Source organism: Rhinolophus ferrumequinum, chromosome 3 (assembly GCF_004115265.2).
Source record: "Rhinolophus ferrumequinum isolate MPI-CBG mRhiFer1 chromosome 3, mRhiFer1_v1.p, whole genome shotgun sequence".
In the NCBI taxonomy this organism is placed as follows: Eukaryota; Metazoa; Chordata; class Mammalia; order Chiroptera; family Rhinolophidae; genus Rhinolophus; species Rhinolophus ferrumequinum.
This window is the reverse complement of record NC_046286.1, coordinates 74,784,905-74,807,866: the sequence shown is the minus strand read 5'-3', so window position 1 is coordinate 74,807,866 and position 22,962 is coordinate 74,784,905.

Here is a 22,962-nt window from a genome sequence, read left to right as displayed (position 1 = left end):
ACGGTTTTTAGTTCCTATCTATTTGATTTCTTTTGCCACATTTGCCATCATTTCCTATTCTCTCCCTAGCTTTCTGGTAGACTGGTTTTCCACTCACATTTCTAGACAATTCTCCTACATCTCTTCCATTGACTCCTCATCCTCCACTGTACACTGAAATAGTATGCAATCAAGGATTTTTATCTTTTGCCCTGTGAACCTCTCTGATTTCCAAATCTTTACACCACAGGTTCCAGAAATCTATATTCAACATCTCAATGAATGTGAGCCATTTTGATTTTCCATAGACTCTCAAACTTATCATGTGTCAAAAGGAATGTATTAACTCCTTCACAAGTCTCTCCTCTTTCTAATTTCTGTCTAAGTGAATGATACTGCAATCCACTCAGGGACCCAGAGTCAGAAGACTGGGAGGAGCCTGCTCCTTTATCTCTTCCATTCTCATGCCAGGTCAGCATGTCTTCTTTTATTCTATATCTCATAAATACCCCTCAATATATTCTGTGTTCTTAATACCTACTACCTTAAGTATTAGTTAGATTTTTATAACTTCCACTCTGAAGTATACCATTAGACTTTCTCTCTCTCTCTTTCTCTCTCTCTCTTTCTGTCTCGATATATACAAAGTTAAACAATTAAGTTCACAAACTCATCCTAGAAAAATTGCTACATTCCTCATTGCTGAATACCACTATGGTCACCTTTGAAGTACTCGCCTTGGGAAGCTATGCACTGACACCAGCACCTAGACCACCCTTCAAAGCAATTTTGGAACTCTTTCTGGAAATGGCCATCAGAGCTGTCGATGTATTACCCTTGATGTCCTGAATGTCATCAAAATGTCTTCCTTTCAATTATTTCCTTTATCTTTGGGTAAAGAAAGAAGTCATTGGGGGCCAGATCAGGTGAGTAAGGAGGGTGTTCCAATACAGTGATTTGTTTACTGGCTAAAAATTCCCTCACAAACAGTGCCGTGTGAGCTGGTGCATTGTCTTGATGAATTATTGGTGAAAAGTTCAGGTCATCTACCTTTTTCAGGCAGTCTTTTCAGCACTTCCAAATAGTAAACTTGGTTAACTGTTTGTCCAGTTGGTACAAATTCATGATGAATAATCCCTCTGACATCAAAACAGGTTAGTAACATCGTTGCAACAAGTTTGCGAACTTAATTGTCACGCCTCGTTTATATATACATCTTCTTGTCACCAGCTTAATCTTTCTACTATCATCTCTACCGCTTCAAAATTGCCATTTCTTACAAAGCAGATCTAAGCATCTCTTTTCCTATTTGAAATCCTAATAAATATCCTAACATATTTCCTATAACATGCAAAGATTTTTACCAGACTTTTGTAGGCTAAGTTAAGAATTGAGATTATACTTTTAAGTGCAATGGGTGTCACTGAAAAGTTTTATTCAGGTGCATGTAATAATCTGATTGACATTTTGATAAAATTATTCTAGACATGAGGAGTGGATTTTAAGATGGAAAGATTAAAAGTAGGAACATCATTTAAGGAGGCTACTAGCAGTCCAAATGATAGTGACATGCTCTAATGTATGGGTGTAGAGGTGGAGAGATGAATAAATTCAAGGAATTTTAAGGAGATTGATGCAAAGGGTCTTGCTCTTAAGTTTGATATGCAGAGTAAGAAAATGAGAAGACTCAAGAATAAACGGCTCCAAGTTTTATGCTTAAGCAGTCAGAAAATTGTGCTGAATTTGAGAAAAAGACTATGATAAGAAGTTTTGGTAAATGAGGATTTAGGGAGTGGGAAGGACAAGGTGATCTGTTTTAGATGTGTTAGAACTTGAAATTTCTATTTGACATTGCTATGCACTGAACTATGCCACCCCCCAGTTCATATGTTGAAGGTGTAACCCTCAATATGATTGTATTGGAAATAAGGTCTTAAAGAGATGATTAAGATTAAATGAATTCATGAAGGTAGAGCCCTTATTAATAGAACTGGTATCCTTATAAAAAAGGAAGAGACACCAGATATCTCTCTCTTTTCCTCTCCCTCCTTCCCTCTCCCCGTCTCTCCTTCCTTTGTTCCCTCCCTTCACCGTGTAACGACGCATGAGAGTGGCTGTCAGCAAGCCAGGAAGAGACTTCTCACCAGGAACTGAACTTTGCATGACTTTAATTTTGGACTTTCCCGCTTCCAGAACTGTGAGAAAATAAATTTGTTATTTAAGCCACCCAGTAATATGGCATTTTGTTATGGCAGCCTGAGCTGACTAAAACAGCCATCATGGTAGGATAATAACTTGATATATTACTAATATTTACATGTCTCCTCTCCCCAAACCCTATTCAAAGAGCCATGATATTCTGTACTTAACTGATTTAAGGTAAGGACTTGACTACAGCATCAGAGAAAAGAGGGAGATTTCCTGGCTTTGGATCCCTTAAAATGTAGAGAAGATGCCTAGCAGGAATAGACATAATTAGGCAGATAAGGCCTTTGCTCCACCATGCCCTCATCCACTTCTGCAATTGCTCTCCCAGTAGCCAGAAAAGAAGAGATTCTCTGAGATGAAAAAAAAACAAAAAGATGGAAGTGATGAGAGGTTGGTGGTATGGGTCAAAAGGATGAGGCCTAAATGGGCCACAAGAACAGGAAAGGGGACTAACTCAGCAAAGGGCTACAGTGAGGAGCATTGCTAAGGTACCCCGTGGAAGTCATCATCTGATGAGTGCCCTAGCCCACTTTTTCTTTTAAATGCAATCAATACCCATTCCTTGTGCCCAGAGTTTATGCAAGCTGTGCTTTACATCAATGTCTAATAAAGGCATCTCTTCAATAGCCACTGGCACTTCTCCCAGCCACTGCTCAGCAGGAGTGAAACCTGCTGGTGCTTCAGATTTTGCTTGACCCTCTTCTGACTGACCTCATATGGAAAAATAGACAAATCATTCTGCAATATCCCAGTGACTCACAATCCTTGAGAAAGCCCTAGATACTTAGTAGGGAGACAGTGGTCTAGAATGGAAGACTTCCCACACCTGTAGTAAGAGCAGTGGAATGCCAAATGAGGGCACCTTATAATGCTTTCTAAATTGAGACAATGATGAAATATGCTCAAGTAGGTAACTGGATATGAATCTTGTAGCTCAAGGGAGTCATGACACAACAGAAAAATACAAAGCCCTGGAAATGGGTGAGAAAACATAATGAGAGAGCTCAGCCAAAGGAAAGGTGAAAGCCAAGTCCTGAAGAATAATGATTGTTAGAAAGAACATCAAAGAAGAATGAAAGGAGTGGCCAGTGTGGTAGAAAAATAGCCAGGAGAACAGATACAGAACCCAAGGTCCAAGGTGGCTCTGAGAAGAACCTAGACGTCAAGTTGTATGTTGATGAGAGGCCTAAAAAGATGAAGACAGAAGTTTATTGGCTTCTGTGGAATAAAGATCAGCATCAATGAAGGTATGGAAATGGATCCAGATTGGAAGAGATTGAAAAGTGAAGGAGAGAGGTAAGGAGGTTGAGGCAGAGTATATAGACAGTTTTTGTTTTTAAATAAATTTACATATGATATGGGGCCGAGAAATGTGTTTATAAAGTGCTTAAAAGACAAGTTTCTTTTCCTCTTCCACCTCCCCATCTGTCTTTTGTTTTTTCAACATGGGAGATACTGGGAGATGTTTAAGCTGGTTGGAATGTTCCAGCAGAGAAGGATCATCGATTAAGTAGAAAAGAGAATCAATAATAGAGATAGATTTCTAACAGGCAAAAGTAAAGGCACGGACCTTTGAGTGAAGGAGGGATACTTTTCCCAGAATTACAGAAAGCGAGAAGGCAAAGATACTGTAGAGTCAGGTAGCCTATAAGTTTGGTAGTGGGAAGATGAGGGTCTTCTATTAAAAAAAAAAATCATGTATGATTATCAACGGAGATGCATAATTAAAAGGTGGGAGAAGATGGAGGGTTAAGAAAAGAAGAGAAACTAGTAAGACTTGTCTTAAAGAATTCCAAGTTGAGCCTAAAGAATGACATAAAATTACTGAGCATTGTTGAGAGCTTACTTGGAGTATAAAATCACAAATTTTAAATGAATCCATTATCCTAATTGTGTGACTTTTCTGGTTTGGGTCCTGAAGAGACAAGAAGGATGAATATTTTTTCAGGTGTGTGGTGGAGAGAGAAATGTAAAGAATAATTGGGAGTATTTTGTGACTATACTGAGGAGACGACTCTCCTCTGATATAACATTGCCTCCTGTGTATACTGTGAGCATATGTGTTATCACCCGGAACCATGATCATTGGTTATGTGCATCCGTTTTTATTCGACCATGAGACCATTTTGAATACTCTCTATTTCACCTCTCTAATTTCAAAAATCAGTAGGCGCTAAAATATTTGCTCAAGGAGTTCACAGAAAAACTTGGGGGAGAGGTCAATATAGAAAAGGACATTAGATTATTTTCAATTTCATAAGTTGTCGACTGGATTTCAGTACCTGAGTACCCATGGAGATGGGAATCACAACCATAAACTTGGAGTGATCAAACCTTAAAAGAAGAAATGTCATCAAGGCAGAGAATGCTGAAAAACCATGAGGCCCAGGGAGAGCAGTGAGCCCTGAGGACGAATGCCTTCTTCAACATGGCAGAGGTAATGTGACATTGAGAAAACAGTCCTCTGATGGTTAATGGCTACGTAACCTATTTCAGTGTGCTAGAGTTTCAGGGAAAAGGGGTGTTTTACAACTACTAAAAGAAGCTTTTTTGCTATAATACAGCAAATTAAAGTATGCTGAACAAAGGGTTTTAATTACAAGATATCATAATAACTTAGCTTGTCTGATTGCAGGCAAAAGTAGCTTCCTTGCGTGCTATAGGAAACCAGCCATTGGAGGTGGGGGTGGGGAGAGTGAAATGTCTACAAAATAAAATCAGTTCACTTCAGTGGATATTTATTGAGTACCTACTGTGTTCCAGGCACTGTGTTCAACTGTAAAATTTCCAAGTATACAACTTATGTCGAGACAGCCTACTCCACTTAATCAGGGCCAATGTGTTGTGCTTATTATGTGCACTTCTGTGTGTAGAAATTATATTTACTTATATTCTATATCAACTTCTCCCAAAAAAATGTTCCTTAAAATACTAGAGCACTATGAGATATTAAATGTTCTGGAGAGAGGAGAATTTCCAAACACAAATAAGTTTTGGAAGCATTAAGTTAAAGTTAAATGGGTTTCTAGATGGCCGAACTTCAAAAAGACTTTAAAGTTGTAGTAAGTGTTAAGGTTTTCTAAGAAAGGGGGAATAAAATAATAATTCAGCTGTACCAGACTTATTTGATTATGGACTCTTTTCATGAAAAAACGTTTAATACCTCTAAAGATTACTGTCTCATTGCTTGAGAAATTCTGAATCCTATAATATTGTATGTTTTATATTAAATCTGCATAGTGTGTATTATATACATATACCCAAATGTGTTAATTATCTTCTTCTATTTCCATTCTCAGCCGCAACTTTGAACAAACTGTGGAGATATGGTACCATGAGTTAACTTAAAACATATAAATGTTGTCATTCTAATTAAATTTAGATATTTTAATAAACAAATAACAATAATTATACATATTCTTAAGAAGTTCATAAAAAGGACAACGGAGTAAGAAGAAAACATGAAATCTTTTATCTCAAACTAAAGCACCCAGTAAACCCTCAAGTCCCAGAAGAGGTACATTTCAAAATATCAATTAATCCAAGTACTTTACAAAATTCAAGAATGTTAGGATTATTTCAAAGTCTTGGACATTCAGGGAAATGATACTCGATGCCTTACCCAGAGACTTTTATCCAAAAAAGTAGTGTTCTATAACTATTTCTTGTCAGTTTTACAATTAATTTTCAAAACTCATTATTATGCCCACAGACACTTGATTTGGTCAACACAATTGGGCCCATCCACATCTATCAATTTTAAGCTTTTATCCCTTCTAGGTATCCTCACGCTTTATGTGTTATGTCAGCGGTCTTCAGCTGTATAGAACCAGTTGAAGCGGCTGAAGCCCAAGAGTGGTAATTATGCAGTTAATTTAAATGCGTAGACTGTCAAACCAAATGATTCAGGAATATATATTACACTGCATGATTGAGTTCTCCTTAGAGGTTCTATTTACTATATCTTTTCTCTTTGGCACAATTGGCATGAACTTAAAGGCCTTTTATAATGGAAGTAATTCAGAGGCAAAGAGAGCGTCAGTGCCTCACTGAAGAATATAAAAACAATGACACTCTGAGGACCCCCATAGCAGGCCGTGTAAACAAAACTAAGGAAGGTTATAAAAGAGATTATGTAAATTCCCTTTTAAATACATTGCATTTTTAAAAAATCACCGTTAGAGCTTAATTTCTTTAATGGCTCCCCATTATCTGCAGGATCAAGTTCAGACTTTCTGATCTGGGAAACAAAATCTTTCACCATGTACTTTTTCCATCTTCTTCCCTCACCATACTATTCCTCTTCTCGTTTTCCTTTCCTCAGGTGGTACTCAGTTTATCACCACTGCTCAGAAATACTCACTTTTCCCCAAACCTTCGAACACTATTGCTTTGGTCTGGGATTTGGTTTCTTCTCCCTGACCTTCAAGATTCAAGCCAGATCTAACCTCTTCATGAAGATTTCCCTGGCTCTCCTAAGCACAACACTTTGAACATCTATCATCTATAGAACTATTTTTTTCCTCCAACTAGACTGAATTTTTTGGAAGCAAGGACAAATGACTTACTTACTCATTTTTGTACAACATAGTCCCATGCTGGCCCATAAAAGAAACTCAGCAAATATTTGATAAGTAAATATTGAATGAATGTTTAAATGAACAACTTGAACTAAAGAATAGTCCTGATACTTTTTTTATTATTTAACTATCAATTAATGGGTAAATTAAGGTACAAAAAGATGTTAGTTACCTGGGATCACATCATTACTACTGATACAATTTTGTCATGAGCATAAGTGTTTTTCTTTGTACCTGCTTTAAGTCTATCTGAAATTATATTTTATCAAAAAACAAAAAAAAGAAATTCAACTGATTTTAGCTTTAAAAATCTCTACAATGCATTGACAATGTAAATTTTCCCAAAATTCAGCATTAGTTCTCCATAGCACAAAGAATACACAAATTTATATTTAGAGACGGTCTTAGCTTGAGCTGTTGTAACGAATATATGACTAGATATATTATAAGTGATAAAAATTTATTTTTCACAGTTCTGGAGGTTAGAAGTTCGATATCGAGGTGCTAGCATGGTTGGATTCTGGTGAAGACCCCCTTCAGGGTTGCAGATGGCTGACCTTTCCTTGTGTCCTCACATGGGACAAAGAGGGTGAGCCTCTCTGGCCTCTGCTGATAAGGGTGCTAATCCCATTCATGGGCCTCTACTTGAAGGCCCCATCTCCAAATATCATTATATTGGGGATTAGAAATCAACATATACATTTTGAAGGGGACAGAAACATGCACTTCATAACAGACACCACTGTCATCGATTTTGTTTAAATTATTCTTAACAATGGTAGTGTCTAGGGGAGTCTTGCTATCACAATATTTGCTGATGGTTCTATGGTGTGAATGATTGCACCATATTTCCTATTGGAAATAAGAAAGAGTAATTTGGGAAATTACTTCAATATGTGCTTTAACCTGTGCAAAACTATAAGTGGAAAAAATCGTAAATATTGTAAAGATATTAGACCATAACATCTTTAGACCCAGAAAATTTGTGGCTCCCAACATAAATTTTAAGTGGGAAAAAGTCAGGAGCCTGCAGAAGTATTATCTCTAAAGCTACAGGAGGAAAATAACTAGTTTAGGTACAGGAATAATTTTTGTCATACAGTAAGACTTTTTAAAATCGAAGAACCATATAATTTTACATATTGTGAAGTAAACTTGGAAGACAGCATTTTTAGACCATAACCATGCAAGGTCTGACAATTAAGTTTGAGAACTTGTTTCAACGATGTTGTTAACCTTTCTCGATATCAGAGGGATTATTCATTATGAATTTGCACCAACTGGACAAACAGTTCACCAAGTTTACTATTTGGAAGTGCTGAAAAGGCTACGTGATAAAGTTAGACGACCTAAACTTTTCGCCAACAATTCATGGCTCTTGCATCACGACAATGTACCAGCTCACACAACACTGTCAATGAGGGAGTTTTTAGCCAGTAAACAAATAACTGTATTGGAACACCCTCCCTACTCACCTGATCTGGCCCCCAATGACTTCTTTCGTTACCTGACGATAAAGAAAATATTGAAAGGAAGACATTTTGATGACATTCAGGACGTCAAGGGTAATACGATGACAGCTCTGATGGCCATTCCAGAAGAAGAGTTCCAAAATTGCTTCGAAGGGTGGACTAGGCACTGGTGTTGGTGCATAGCTTCCCAAGGGGAGTATTCCAAAGGTGACCATAGTGATATTCAGCAATGACCACTTTTTCTAGGATGAGTTCGCAAACTTAATTGTCTGTCCTCGTGTGTGTGTGTGTGTGTGTGTGTGCGCGTGTGTGAGAGTGTGTGTATCTATAGACATATAGATATATAGATATAGACATTACCCTCTCAAGACAAAGAAACACATACAGAATGTGAAAATAACATTCAGCTCAAAATGAAACTGGTTGGAAGAAACTGCATTCGAGAGAGAGAACACAAGTTTTCAGGTAGCCAAAACCAGACTGACCTTAACTTTAGGCCAGTGCAGTTGACTGGGTAGTTAAGCCAGGCTTATTTACCATTCTACAAAATAGAGGGCACCAAGAAGCCAGATTTCCTTGGCAGACATATATGTTAAGTGTGGATCATGGTCAATCTCTATTGAGACTGGTTTAATAAGTGTTTTGGCCAAAGGCATAAAAATATATTACTTCCCATTACTGTGAATTTAAGGTTCTGCTAATAATACACCAAATCTGACAAGGTCTCCCTTTTTCATGGTTGAATGTAAGTTAATATGGTGTTCCCTTCCCCTAATATCATGATTCTCTCCCAGCCTTCCAAACCGAGGCATGATGACTATGGAAACACTATGAAAAAACTCTTAAGTATTGATGCCAGTGTTCGAAAGAATGAAAACATTCCTCTATTACCACATTGCTAAATGGCTGATGAACAGTAAGTCATTAGTGGGTGAGGTGAAATGTAAAAGTAAATTTTTAGAAAGCCATGTGGTTGGAGGCAGGGTTCCATCCACAGATGATAGTTTGATGCCCATTATGAGAGTTTCTTGGAAAGTGAAGTGGTGAAGATTTTGTGGACACCATTGAAGGTCATAAAAAAAAGCTGGTTAAAAGTGCAGAAAACCAGGGAATTGATTTCAAAGTGGCAACAATTACAATATTAAAAAACTAGAGCAAGCCATTTTGGATCTTTCAAAAATATACTGAGGCCTTCCAATATGCAAATGCAAAGTTGCCAACACTTTGAAATGTATTAGTCATGATTAATAAACAAATATGTTGGCTACTTTTCAGGAAATGCAAAAATAATTTCAAAGGGCAAAATAACTATCATTCATAATATTACTTAACATAATAGCTTATGATTTCATAACCCACCTCCCTTCTGGTATCCTTTTATAAAGTGCTTTCCCATTTTATCTCTCCTATTTTCTACTACCTGCTTCTTAATTCTATGAAGGTCAATGTGACTTCCTCTGCAGAAAGTCAGAAGCCCAATGTTGAGCAATAAGGACCCACTTTTACCTACTGTACAATATATTTCCCCATTGCTCCCACCCACTCTGTACATGCATTGTAAAAGAGAAATCTTCATTCAAAATCACCATTGTCAGATAAGTTTAAAGGGTAAAAATAATAATGCCTGTGGCAGAATTTATATAATAGCTTTCTAAATGGCTTTAGTCATGTATTAATTGAATCACGAATGATCTGAAAGAGTCATATTTTTCAGTCATTCGTTACTGCACTGGGGGAAGAGAGTAAATAAAGTATGTGTTATAAAGTTATTTAAAAAGTTGGGGAATCACAAGTTTCCAAGGATATAGCTCAAGGGTACACACACTAAAAAGAATAACAATTACCCTTTATTGCTATCCTATCAGAATGAAAATGGAATCTACGTATGCTACCCCTCTCTTAAGTTTTGTAATCATATTTTTAATTTGCAAATGGAAGTCATGCTCCCTCAGAATGGGAAGTTCTTATTTATAACATGAGCCACAAAAGTCTTAAGTTAAAATGCTTAAATAGAGGACAGAATTATTTCTATAGCCTGATTGTTTCATTTTATTTGATTCTGTTTTCTTAATTGTTAGACTTTAGGGGTAAATCAAGATTTCTCTCCATCTCCAAATCCACCCATCTTTTATCTCCACTTCTCTCTCAAGGAGGGGCAGGATTGGTAAAACTGGTCAAATTCCCAAACCTTACATTGGTCATAACCGCATTGGGTAGAATTTTAAAGGGGATAAAATGAGGAGCTCCCTTCAATGTGGTCCTTTTGAATGTACCCTCCTCTCTGCCACAGATTTGTATTACAGGTACAGAGTCAAATGCCCCAGTGCGCTCTGCTCCAGGAATTGATGTAGCTCTCTCACACCTTTCCCTCTGACCCCTCTCTAGGTTGTCCTTTCCTCACAAAGAGGTGGCAAGACCAAATAGTTAGAATGGAGGTAGGTACTAAGTGGCATTTTAACTGTCAAACTAAAATATATGAAGAGAAAGTGATCAATCTTATGAGAAATGAGAACGTGATTAGGGTAAAGTGATTAGAGAATTTTTAGGTAGTTTTTCTGTGTGTAATACAGTGACAAAGTAATTTCCTCTGCCTCCTTATCAGGAAATCTGCAATAAATACCTAAAATATTTTTCAAGTTTTATGTAGTTTTATTGTATTTCTTTTAGGCACTGTGCTAAAACTGGCCTTTAGGCAAACCATTTTTCTTCCAGTTTTGTGGGCAATCCTGAGAACTTGGACAAATACTGTCATTCAATTTTAGCATTTCTTATATCGGCCATTTGAATTAATGTATTCTGAAAACTCAAGTCCAATATTAACATTATTAGTGCAAAAATACTAAAACATAAAAATGTTATAAGATATTCTACTTTAAAAGGGGAGGGGCTTTTCTATAAATCACACTTTTGAAAATTTTCTATATAATGGTTATGATCATTTAGTATTTTCACAGCATGTAACAATATGACTCTATCCATCCTTAACTAAAAGTTGCATTTATTTATATTATATTTATTCTGAATTCTGATTAAGCAGCATTGAAATTAAGAAACCCAAAAATGTAATTCATTTGGAGCCACAATCTGCCCCCACTTACATCCATCATGGTTGTCAATCAGAAACGCATGCATGAAATGACGAACAAACCATGGCCTCGTGAGTTTCCAAATACTTCAAACTTCCAAAGGATTTTACCTGGAAAATAAATTATGTTGATATAAAATTATACAAAAATTTAAGCCCCCAGTTTGATAAATATAAAATCTGAATTAAAGAAACTATTTGTTGAGATCATACCCTGTGCCAGCCACAGATCTCAGTGCTTTATGTACATTATCTTCTCTTAACACTCTTGACAACCCAGCTGAGGCAGACACCGTTTTGATCCTATTTCACAAATGAGAAAATGGGCACGTAGAGGTGAAATACCTTCTGCAAAGTTACAGTGGGTAGGAAACAGAGTCAGGGACTAAAGCAGTTTGACTGGCTGCTGAACCAATGCTCTTAACTGAATGTTGATTTCTGAGAATTGTTTAAAGTAAAATCTGCACGTGTAAATGAACCTATGGTGATATGTTATAATGCTCATGTCAAAAACAATATTTGACATTTTGAAACATGTACAATGCTAATCAGATACTGCTGAGAGAATGTATAAACAGGCGCAACATTTCCATAGGGCAATTTGGCACAGCTTATCAAAAGCACCTACAGCGTGTATGTCCTCCAGGATTCAGCTTCTAAGGATTGATCCTTGGAATTAACTGGACACACATGTAAAAAAGCAAATGCAAGGAAGGTCATCACATTGCTCAACAGCAAAAAAGGGAACAAAATCATCATGAGCATTGGTTACCTAGAGGATTCATGCAATGGAGTCCTGTGGCATAGAAATGTGTAGTGTGAAATGGAAAAATATCTGCAATAATGTTAGACAAAAAAGGTGGTTAAATTATTTGGATAGCAAAATTCCATTTTTGTAGAAAACAAGGATACTAAGCACAGAAAAATATATGGAAGGATGTACACCAAAATGTTAAAGGAAGTTATCTCTTATTAATGGGGTTGTGGGACATTTTCTTTTGAGGAATAATTTTTAATTATTTGATTATGTATGGCTGGTTAAAACAAAACAAAAACGTGACATGACTACAACCAATATTAAAATATAATGTATCCAGTCATTTTTTTTAAACGTCTAATGTGCCAGTTATTGATTTATTACCTCTCTGCTCTAAATTCATCCTTTTTGCCTGCTCTTTGGAAATTGATCTGGACCCTTTAAATATTTTTGCTTTGCCAGCTAGCACTGAACCTCTCTCAGTAGAGGGCTCAGAAGAGACATGGCAGGAGGAAAAGAGTCTTGTTTCCGAGTTTCCATATCCTCACTGGGCACACTCCTACAGCACAGGCATCTTGCCAGCACTAGTCTCCTACGGTGCAGAGTGCCCTGCAGCTCCCAGCAGCCAGCAGCTTTCCCCGGCACGCTTCTCAAATGGTTCTTCAGAGTATTTCTGGTAGGACGCCGCCCTGTGAAAAGCTTTCCACTGCACGCTAGAGGGCAGATTTCTAGCACATCCCACCAGTGTGGCATTACAGTGACTTCTCTGCCATCCAGTGAGCAATGTCTGTCCCCTCTCCAACAAGACTTGTATCTCAGACTTAGGAAAATGAGGACTTTTCACTGGGTATCTAGGTCAGCCTTAGGAATAAGTGAATAAGTGAATAAGCTTTTTCTATCTTCTATTCATGTATTCTTTAAGTTTTCTTCACTTTTACCAGCCAATCCCACACTACACCAATCCCTGATATAGTTAATAATATGTTGCATTAAACTTTCTTTATTCAAATTACTCTGTGGTTTCTCTCCCCTAATTGAGTTCTGACAGAGCTACTTATTCCAAATGAGAAATTTTATTGAAAGTAATCTTGTGAGAAGTGATTAACTAGATGTATTTTGTTAAATAATAATAAACAAATTACTAGGCAATACACACAAAAATATTCTTTACAAATAAATGTTTATAATCAGTAACTTACTTGAAAAGAAATATTAAATGCAATAATCATAAATCAATTCAAGTTGGAATATGTATTTTTATCTGTAAAAAGGAAGTCATTTTGTCTATTATTTTAGTTCCTACTTATTTTAATATTTTATGGGAAGTAAATAAGGAAAGCTCCTAGCATACTGAACATGATTAAATATTATAAAGCATTTAAATTAAAATTATTGAAGTTTATCCAAATAAACCCAAATATATGAAATTTAACAGATGTATGCTGCAATCATTATCTGACTTTGCAACTTTATATCTAAATATCTTTTTATTTTGACCATAAATATAGTCTGAGCCTATATTTTGCAAAGCCTTGGGAATGCTTCAAGCCAGAAAGAAAGAAAAAAATATAAGTTCAGTTTAATTCCCTTCAGCCAGTTATGCCTAGGGAAATACATATTGGAATGTAGAAAGTCAGTTCTCATGTGTTTGAAGTAAAAAATTAATCAGAAAGCAGCAAGTGTGTGGAACTCGGTAATAGAGCTATTGGTAACTTTAAAAATCCATAAAAGTTAAATCTAAGGAAAAGTTGGCAGAGAGCAACTGATTTTCAAACACGATGAGTTTCATCACAGGTCTAACCTATTCAGTTACCATGACTGAAAGGCAAACGTTTAGGAGTGCTTACTGAGTTCATCGCCCATTGAAAACATATGACTCTTAAAACTTTTGTTTATGCATAGAAGTGTGACTTTCAGGATTGGAAAAATCTATGTTAACAAAAGCTAAACTTTTCTGAAACTTAAGACCACCCTGTGCTGTGACTTTCTCAGTTCTCTTAAAATAAACTAGGTCTTACTTTGTCATTACTTAGAAGGAAGACCACCAAAGAAAAGCCAAGGTGTGACTATATGCAGCAGTTCAATAAATAGCCCTTTTTGTGGAATCAACATTTAATATTGCCTTCAACCTAGTGTTCGAACCTGTCCCAACCACACACATAGTTTACATGGTCTGCTTTGGTCCCCCACTTTCGGATTTAGACATTGACCCCTTGGAGATTGTGCAGAAGTCAAGGACTAAAAGTAAAAATGCTATGAGATTGATTCAACTCTAAGAGTACTGGAAAAATATCAGGCTTTGGTATGTTTGCTGTATTCAGATCATTTCTGGACAGAACCTTGGCTCCCTCCATTGGTACCATAAGCCTTAGGTAATTCACTTAACAATTCTGATCCTCGGTTTTCTCATCTATAAAATAGAGATAAGAATTCCACCCTCATAGGGTTCCCATTGTGGAGCAAATGAAATGATCTCTGTCAAGTGTCCTGCACCCAGTAAATGTTAGTTTCCTTCCCCACTCATCCCCATTCCTGGGAACCTATGTTTGCCAAACACCAGTTCAAATGTTCTAGCTAGAGGTAGGTGAGGACATAAAGGAGGTGCAAAGGAAGGCATGGAAGTCCTGAAAATTAGAATTAAAAAATGGGGAGACAAAAAGAGGAATGTAGAAGGCAATATAGGAGGTAAAATGAATGTGTTGCTGTTCTGCTCAAATTACTATTTTTCCTTTTACACTCTAAGCTTTCAGTCATTACATTCCTTGACATCCAATAATAACTTGCAAGACAAAGCAAACAATATACTTCACCACACAATCAAAACACAGTTTACCCAAGAAACCACTGGTTCCATGTGGGGTTTTATTTATATAATATGGGAAACTTCTACGTTAATAGGAAAAGAAATGCCCATGTAATTTAAACGATTCTAATTATTAGAATGCCTTTACTCTGTTTTAAATTATATGGCATCAAACCAGTCACACTAATTTTCTAGCAACACACACACATGCTTTTCAACGTGTGTATTATTTCATTTATTCCTTTCTCATACAGCACTTAACATTGAAAAGACTTCACTAGTCCCTCGTTAACAGTTCATTTGAAGACAACGCAAAAACATAAAGTCCAAACTCTTGTTTTACAGTAAGTCAAGTCTTATAGTAACAATACTCAGAGAACCATCTATAATACATAGAAAATTTTAAAAAGAAAGAAGCCACTTGAACATGGAAATCTGAAAAGGGGTCACTTACTTGGTTGAGGTGGCTTTGGGCACCAGAATTTTGTCTATAAAGCGTACTCTGCCCAGTTCAAGCACCTCAACGTAATGTTTACATGTGCTTTTAAGCAGGTACTTTAGGAAAATGACTAAAGGACTTATTCATGACTCAACCTATATTCTGTAATAACTATTTATGTTCCTCTTTTGTACTTGTATATAAACTATATAATACTCAGCTTCTGATATTTGTCTCTAGTTTCTCCTCACTAAGGAACTGGTGGTAATCTATATCCAGTGTGGACCTGGATATAGTGTTGTCCCCTCCAGATCATGGTTTCATGCCCTGTGTTGTTCCTGTCCAACAGTCTGGCCTGTCCTGATACTTGTCTTTTTGTTCTGGGCTCTTAACCATGTTCACACATAGACTTGTTAACCTGGTCCTGTTTTTCTTTGCCTCCCAGACAGTTGCTCTGGGTTTGCATTCTCTCTGAGAGATCAGCATTCTACAGCTCTGCTCCTTGTGATCTTGTTGGGATTTTTCTTTAAGTTGGATAACTTTGGTTGGAGAGGTTTAAACCCCTTCTGCTAAGTAAAATAAAATTATAAACTTCCCAGAGTCATAATTGAAAATGGATCTTCCCTTTACTGAATTCCTTGACACTTCACGTACAACCCATTTATACCTTTTGACAACACTGTCAGTGCCCAATGTTGTATAGATGATGTATGTAAGATGTTAAATCCAATATTTTAGTAAATAGCCTATACATTTTCCTTTTGGGAAAGTTTTAATATGACACAAATTTTATCATATTTATCAAAAATATATTTTTGCATGTGATTCCTCTTGATATACATTATCAATGGCCATTAACATTTTATAAGAACTTTCAAACATGGGTTATCTATATGATGTAAAGCATTTGAGAAATAAAAAAAACTATGGGAAGTGGAAATTATTAAAATAACACATACATTAGTCTTGCCCTCAAATTTCATTAAAATGGTTGAAATCAGTGTTGCAAACCAAAGTCATGTTATTAACTTTCTATAAAAGAAGACCTCACTCTATCTCTTGAAAAATATGTGCGATGAGAACATGTTTGGAACCAAATGAGAGACTGTACTTCAGAAACACTTGTTTTATGTATATACAAATTCTTATCTGTACACAAGTATTCACAGAATCATAGAAAGGATAAAAGGTAAAAAACAAAAGAGAATATCATAGTAACATAATGATACACTAATTTTATTTTTCTTGGCAAAGAAGGTATCAGGGAATAAATTTAATGTTATCCGTGACTTTTTCTTTGGCTTATTATTTTGCAATAATTTCAAATCTACAGAAGTGTTTAAAGAATTAAATATAACCTTAACCATATTTTTAACATTTTGCAAAATTTGTTCTATCATTCTCTCTGAGCATTTTACCTCTTCAGCATGTATTTCCTTAGAACAGGGCTATTTGCTTATAACCACAGTACAGTTATCAAATTCAGTAAGTGTAATATTGATACCATACTTCTATCTAGTTTTAGTTGATCTATAGTCCACAAGCCAGTTGCTCCAATAACATTCTTTTTTAAATTTTCATGTATTTTTCAATAATAGTTGATATACTATATTGTATTAGTTCTAGATGTGCAACATAGACATTTATATAACTTTTGAAGTGATCACATGATAAGTCTAGTACCCATCTGACACCATACATAGTCATTAAAATATTATTGACTATATTCCCTATGCTGTACTTTATATCCCCATGACTGTTTTTATAACTGGCAATTTGCACATCTTAATCCCTTCCTCTTTTTCACCCATTACTCCAACCCCTCTCCCATCTGGCAACCGTCAAAATGTTCTCAGTATCTATGAGTTTGTTTATGTTTTGTTTGTTTATTTATTTTGTTTTTTAGATTCCACATATAAGTGAAATCATATGGCATTTGTCTTTCTGTCTGACTTATTTCACTTAGCATAATGTTCTCTAGGTCCATCCATGTTGTTGCAAATGACAAGATTTCATTCTTTTTTATGGCTGAATAATATTCTATCGTATATACACACCACATCTTCTTTATCCATTCACCTATTGATGGACCTTTAGGTTGCCTCCAAATCTTGACTATTATAAATAATGCCACAGTGAACATAAGAGTGCATATATCTTTTCAAATTAGTGTTTTGGATTTCTTCAGATAAATACCCAGAAGTGGAATTGCTGGGTTAAATGGTAGTTATAGCCAATAGTATTGAGTATAATATTCTTTCCGTTCAGTACATGATCCAGTCTAAATCATGTATTGCATTTAGATGTCATGTTCCTTTAATCAGGAAAAGTATCTCAACTTTTCTTGTCATTCATGACATTCATATTTTTAGAAAAGATATATATGAGGAACCATGAGGTCATTCTAATACCTTGTTTCCCCCAAAATAAGATCTAGCTGAAAAATCAGCTCTAATGCCTCTTTTGGAGCAAAAATTAATATAAGATCCAGGCTTATTTTACTATAATATAAAACCGGGTATAATTAATATAATATAATATAATATAATATAATATAATATAATATAATATAATATAATATAATATAATATAATATAATACCGGGTCTTATATTAATTTTTGCTCCGAAAGATGCATTAGAGCTAATTGTCTGGCTACATCTTATTTTCAAGGAAACACGGTACCACTAATTCCAGTCCAATCTCACAAGATTCTTCCTTGCCATTCCTGTTCCATATCTGTGTCTTCCTTCCTCCTGGGAAACCTTCCTTCTAGTGAGAACCCTGCCTCCCCCATCAACACACTTACTCATTTGCCTAATCGTATACTAACAACAAACAGTTTCAGAATTCCTGCATTCACACTACTACTAGAAAAAAGAAACCTACTAAAAGAATTTAAGATATGGAGTCAATGTACTGTGTTCATATTATTTGTATTATTTCTTTTTCCCCGTTGGGCATGGTGATGTCATTTATTTGAAATACTGTTTGCAATCGGTTTTGGTTTTTCATCTTATCCTATTGATTTAATTTTATTTTTAAATGTGTAGAATATTAACAAGCTTCCAAATGCCAAAAGTGTACAGAAAGATATACTCAGAGAACTGTCCTTTCTTTTATATCCCTTCCACCCAATTCCTCTTTGCAGCTAACCACTTTTATTGTTTCCTGATTTATCCTTTTTGTGTTTCTTTTTGTAAAAGTAAGCAGATACATAGTTGTTTCCTTATAATCCCATATTTCTTACAAAATGGGTAGCTTACTATATAAATTCTGTTTATAGTTTGCTTGTTTCATAATATTATACCCTAGAAATTACTTCCTATCAGTTCATAGAGCTCTTCCTCATTCCTTTTTTATAGATGCGCAGGATTCCATTGTGAGTATGCACCTAGGTTTTTAAACCAATCTCCTCTATTAAGCATTTATAATTATTTGCAATTACAAACAATGCTTTAATGAATAACTGTGCATTTATAATTTCATATAGTTGGAAGTGTATCTTCAGAATAAATTCCTAGATGTGAGATTGCTGTAAGAGCACTTATAGTTTTGTTTAATTCTACTTTACCTGATTTCAAGATCTAACCTTCTAATTTTTTATTGTTTTTATGTGTCTGGTATAGTTTTTCCCATACTTTTGTTTCTAGCCTTTTTGGATTTCTGTGTATATTTGTTATGTCTCCTCTACATAGCATAGAATTATGTGAGGTTGGTGCAAAAGTAATAGCGATTTTTGCCATTCTTTTTAACCTTCTAAACCACAATTACTTTTGCACCAACCTAATGTTTTGATTTATCAGCCAATTGAACATCTCTTTTCTTTTAATAGGTAATTTCAACCCATTCACGTTTTTGAATATGATATGTTTTATACTAACTCTATTATATTATTTTATGTTATAATTACTTTGTTCACTATGTTGTATTTACCACGTTTTCTTTCTCCTTGTGATGTGACTTTTTGCTATATTGAAAATTTTAGTTTGGTTTAGGAAGGTTTGTATTTTTGTTCTACACATCCAATTTTAGGTTTTACCCTTCCATTTTTATATCTAATTCTCATAAAATGTTAATAGTTACAAATAATAAATAATTTGGTTTAAATAAAATGTTTATGAACACTAACAAACACTTTTATCACACATTAACCCCTTATCAGATATGTGATTTGCAAATACTCTCTCCCATTCAGTACTTTGCATTTTCATTTTGTTCATGCTCTGCTTTGCTGAGCAACACATTATGAACTTAGTTTCCACAGGTCTTGAGAATGTAGGCCACTATGCGAGAAGGAGTGAGGCTCAAGTATTTCCCAGAAGCTTTAAACTATGGCAATCATGGACCACATTCTTTTTGATTCTATTGAGCTGTTTGCAAATAAATGATCTTGAAGACGAGGATTCAGGACACTTCACATAACCTGTCTGTAGGCATTGGGTTGTTAGGGCTACACACCCTTGTCCCAGCCTCTACTTTGCTCCCACACTGTTATTTTGATACAGCTAAAAGTTCAACTCCCCAGCTCAACTCCAGTCCCTCCTAATGAGGGAAGCGTAACACTATCCAGGCGTCTCCCCAGCACAGTGATCTGAATTGCGTTGCTCCACAGTCTGATTTATGTCAGCTTGGTTAAAAATCACTCACATGCTGGAAACCCCCTGTGGAGAGGTGTGCATTGGCCCCAGGCCACAGCTCTCTTCTTGTTTTCTTCTACCTGCCCAAAATTTGTGGTTGGAGGGACCTGCTGTGCATTTGTGAAATTATCCTCACAGGGACACAGAGAAGAACTTTGGCCTCCTTGAAATAATTTACACCTAATTTAGTTAAAGAAGCATAAATGATGGGACTGCTTTATACCATCAGTAAGAAGTATCACTTGCGAGATTTTTCATGCAATGCTTGAGCACACACAGCAAACACTTTCTATCTTCTGGGGCTAGAAAAATTTTTGAGTACGAGATTGTTTTTGACAATTTAGTACTAAATCCTTGGGGGGAGGAAAGGGCAAATGGCCTGGGGCCAGTCAGGAAACCCTTAATCACCCAGAAAAACAAGGAATGGGAGAGGTCATTACTCTTAGTGGACCAGACTGTAAAACAATGTTTTTAAGTCTTCAGATTTATAGCAAAGCACCTTGAAATATCTCAGGCAATTATGAGGAACAAGACTGCTCCAAAAGGCATTATGCAAAATTTTCTTGCTCATTTTTCTTACACAAACAAAATGGTCTACCCATCTTTTAACCTCACTAGAGAGCTTTCCTACGATCACTGAATTTTTTCACCATGGTAGATTAAACACAATGATTAAATTAATCCTAAACACCATCATAATTTAATGGAAGAAGAAAATAATTGGGGACAATATGGACACACATTCACTTTCAAGCATATAATTTGGTTATAATATCTTCCACCTGCAAGCGTAAAAATGAGTATAAGAGATTGACTGGAAGGCTTTCAGGTGGGTGGGCTATATAGGACCAGGAGTCATAAACTCTGAAATTAAAGGCAGCAGTAGAGATTAAGAAGAAAATGGAATTAATACTTACTGAGCCCTGCAATATGCTAGGCTTTCTTCTACACCTTTTATTATATCATTATATCACATATATATTAAATTCTTTAATACAACTGTGAAACAAATGCTTATTATTAATATTTTTATAATTGAAGAAATTGTAACCTCAATTGGTTGAGAGACTTAACCAAGCTCACACAGCTGGTACATGATAAAGTTAAAATTCATTCCCAAAGTCCATGTTCATTCTGGTGTTCCAAACTTACAATGGGTAGGCCCATGTGGAAACAGGGCCTAAAACATGATATACCAAAATATGCAATAACATTTTACCATTACAATGGTAATAATAATGATCTATTTACATATCACTCTTACTTCCCAAACATTTTCACCAACACACTCATGATACTGTTTTATCTGTACAGGAAAAGGAGGGAGAGTACAAAAGGAGAAAATGTAAAATCTTTATCTGTGCTGTCATGAATCTAATTCAGACTATTAAGAAACTATGATTAGGCATAAAAGGAAGTCACTGCAAAAGAATAATTGTCGTTTAGAAACAGGATGAAGCCACAAAAAATGGTTGAAATCTCTAGAAACAGTTGATTGCTATGGCAATGAAAATAAAATTTGATTCTGTTGGAGATGATATTAACATGCAGTTGAAAACAATAATAGAACATACGAGGAAGAAACCTGGACCTGGTTTGTGTTGTCACTTACAAGATAAAAAGAAAAACATCAATAGCTTTTATAAAAAGGAAACCCCACAAAGAGAGCAGTCCTATGTTAAAGAACTGAAACCTAAAATAAAAACTGAATATAGAGGATTTTTATCAAGCACAGAAATAGAGAATTTCTGGCATGTCCAAGTCCTTAAAACCTTAAAATGCTTAAAACCGCACAAAAACTGCCACTAGCTGTCCGATTAGCTGTTACACACAAAAGTCTTATGGTGAGCACACCCAAGCAGATACTTTATAAAGGTCTAATGCTGAATGGGAACATGGTAAAACATGATCAGGTCTCAGATTAAAAGTTTATTATTCACATTCTAAGTGATCCAAGTACTGTTTCTGATTTGGGAATTTTTTAGGGCTCTTTTCATAAGGAAGGCAATGTACTCTCTTGAAGAAATAACTGTGTTTTAGTCCCGCTGAGTCACCACAGTAGGTCACTTAACCTCGCTGGGCCACAGTTTTTTGGTCTCTAAAATATAAAGCAATATTAATTGTATTATTAATATTAAATAATGATAATTATTAATAATTAGAGTAGAGATAATCAAAGATTGTTTTCAAGGGTAAAATTCTGATTCTGAACTATATTTTGTCAACAAAGAATTTTTGTTTAAAAAGATGGTTCATAATCCTGATTTCCTTAGACTCTCTTCCCTGAAAGGAAATCAGACTTAGGGAACATGGATCACACTTAGAGACAACTCTAACAAATGATACACATATGTTCCTTTTGACCTTAATATTTACAAAGTTTTATCCTGCTTTAAAATGACATACTACGCCTCTAGAACATAATTCTTTTTTCATCACTATCATACAAAAGTGAATGTTATTGATGCTAAGATCAAGTTTCCTGACATTCAACAAGAATCATTGCGTTTGTGTTAACTAACCATTGGAAATCTGGTCATTTTATTTATACAAATGAGTAAGTAGCTGCTGTTAAAAAGAAATAAAAGATTAAAAGTACGAGGTAAAGTTACACATAATAGTTAAAAGCTATAAATTATAAAACTATAAATTGGTGCAATTAAGGTTACATGAAGAATTTAAATACAAAGGTTATAAATTATTAGAAGAAATACACACCAATTAATGTGAAAAAGTATACCTACAGATAAAATAGTGAAGATTTTTTTATGGAAACAATAAAAATAGAAAGTAGAACCTAAATTATGCCGAAAGAATTAAGAACACATGTCTATAAATCAATAAATCAATATGGGCTAAACTCATATTTTAAAGGAAAAAATATTTCTTTTAGATCACAAAGTAAAATCCTATTAATTGCTGTTTACAATAACATTTTCAAAGTTGATGCAGAAAGGTTAATAAAGATAGTCATAGATATAACATTAAAAATATGCATGC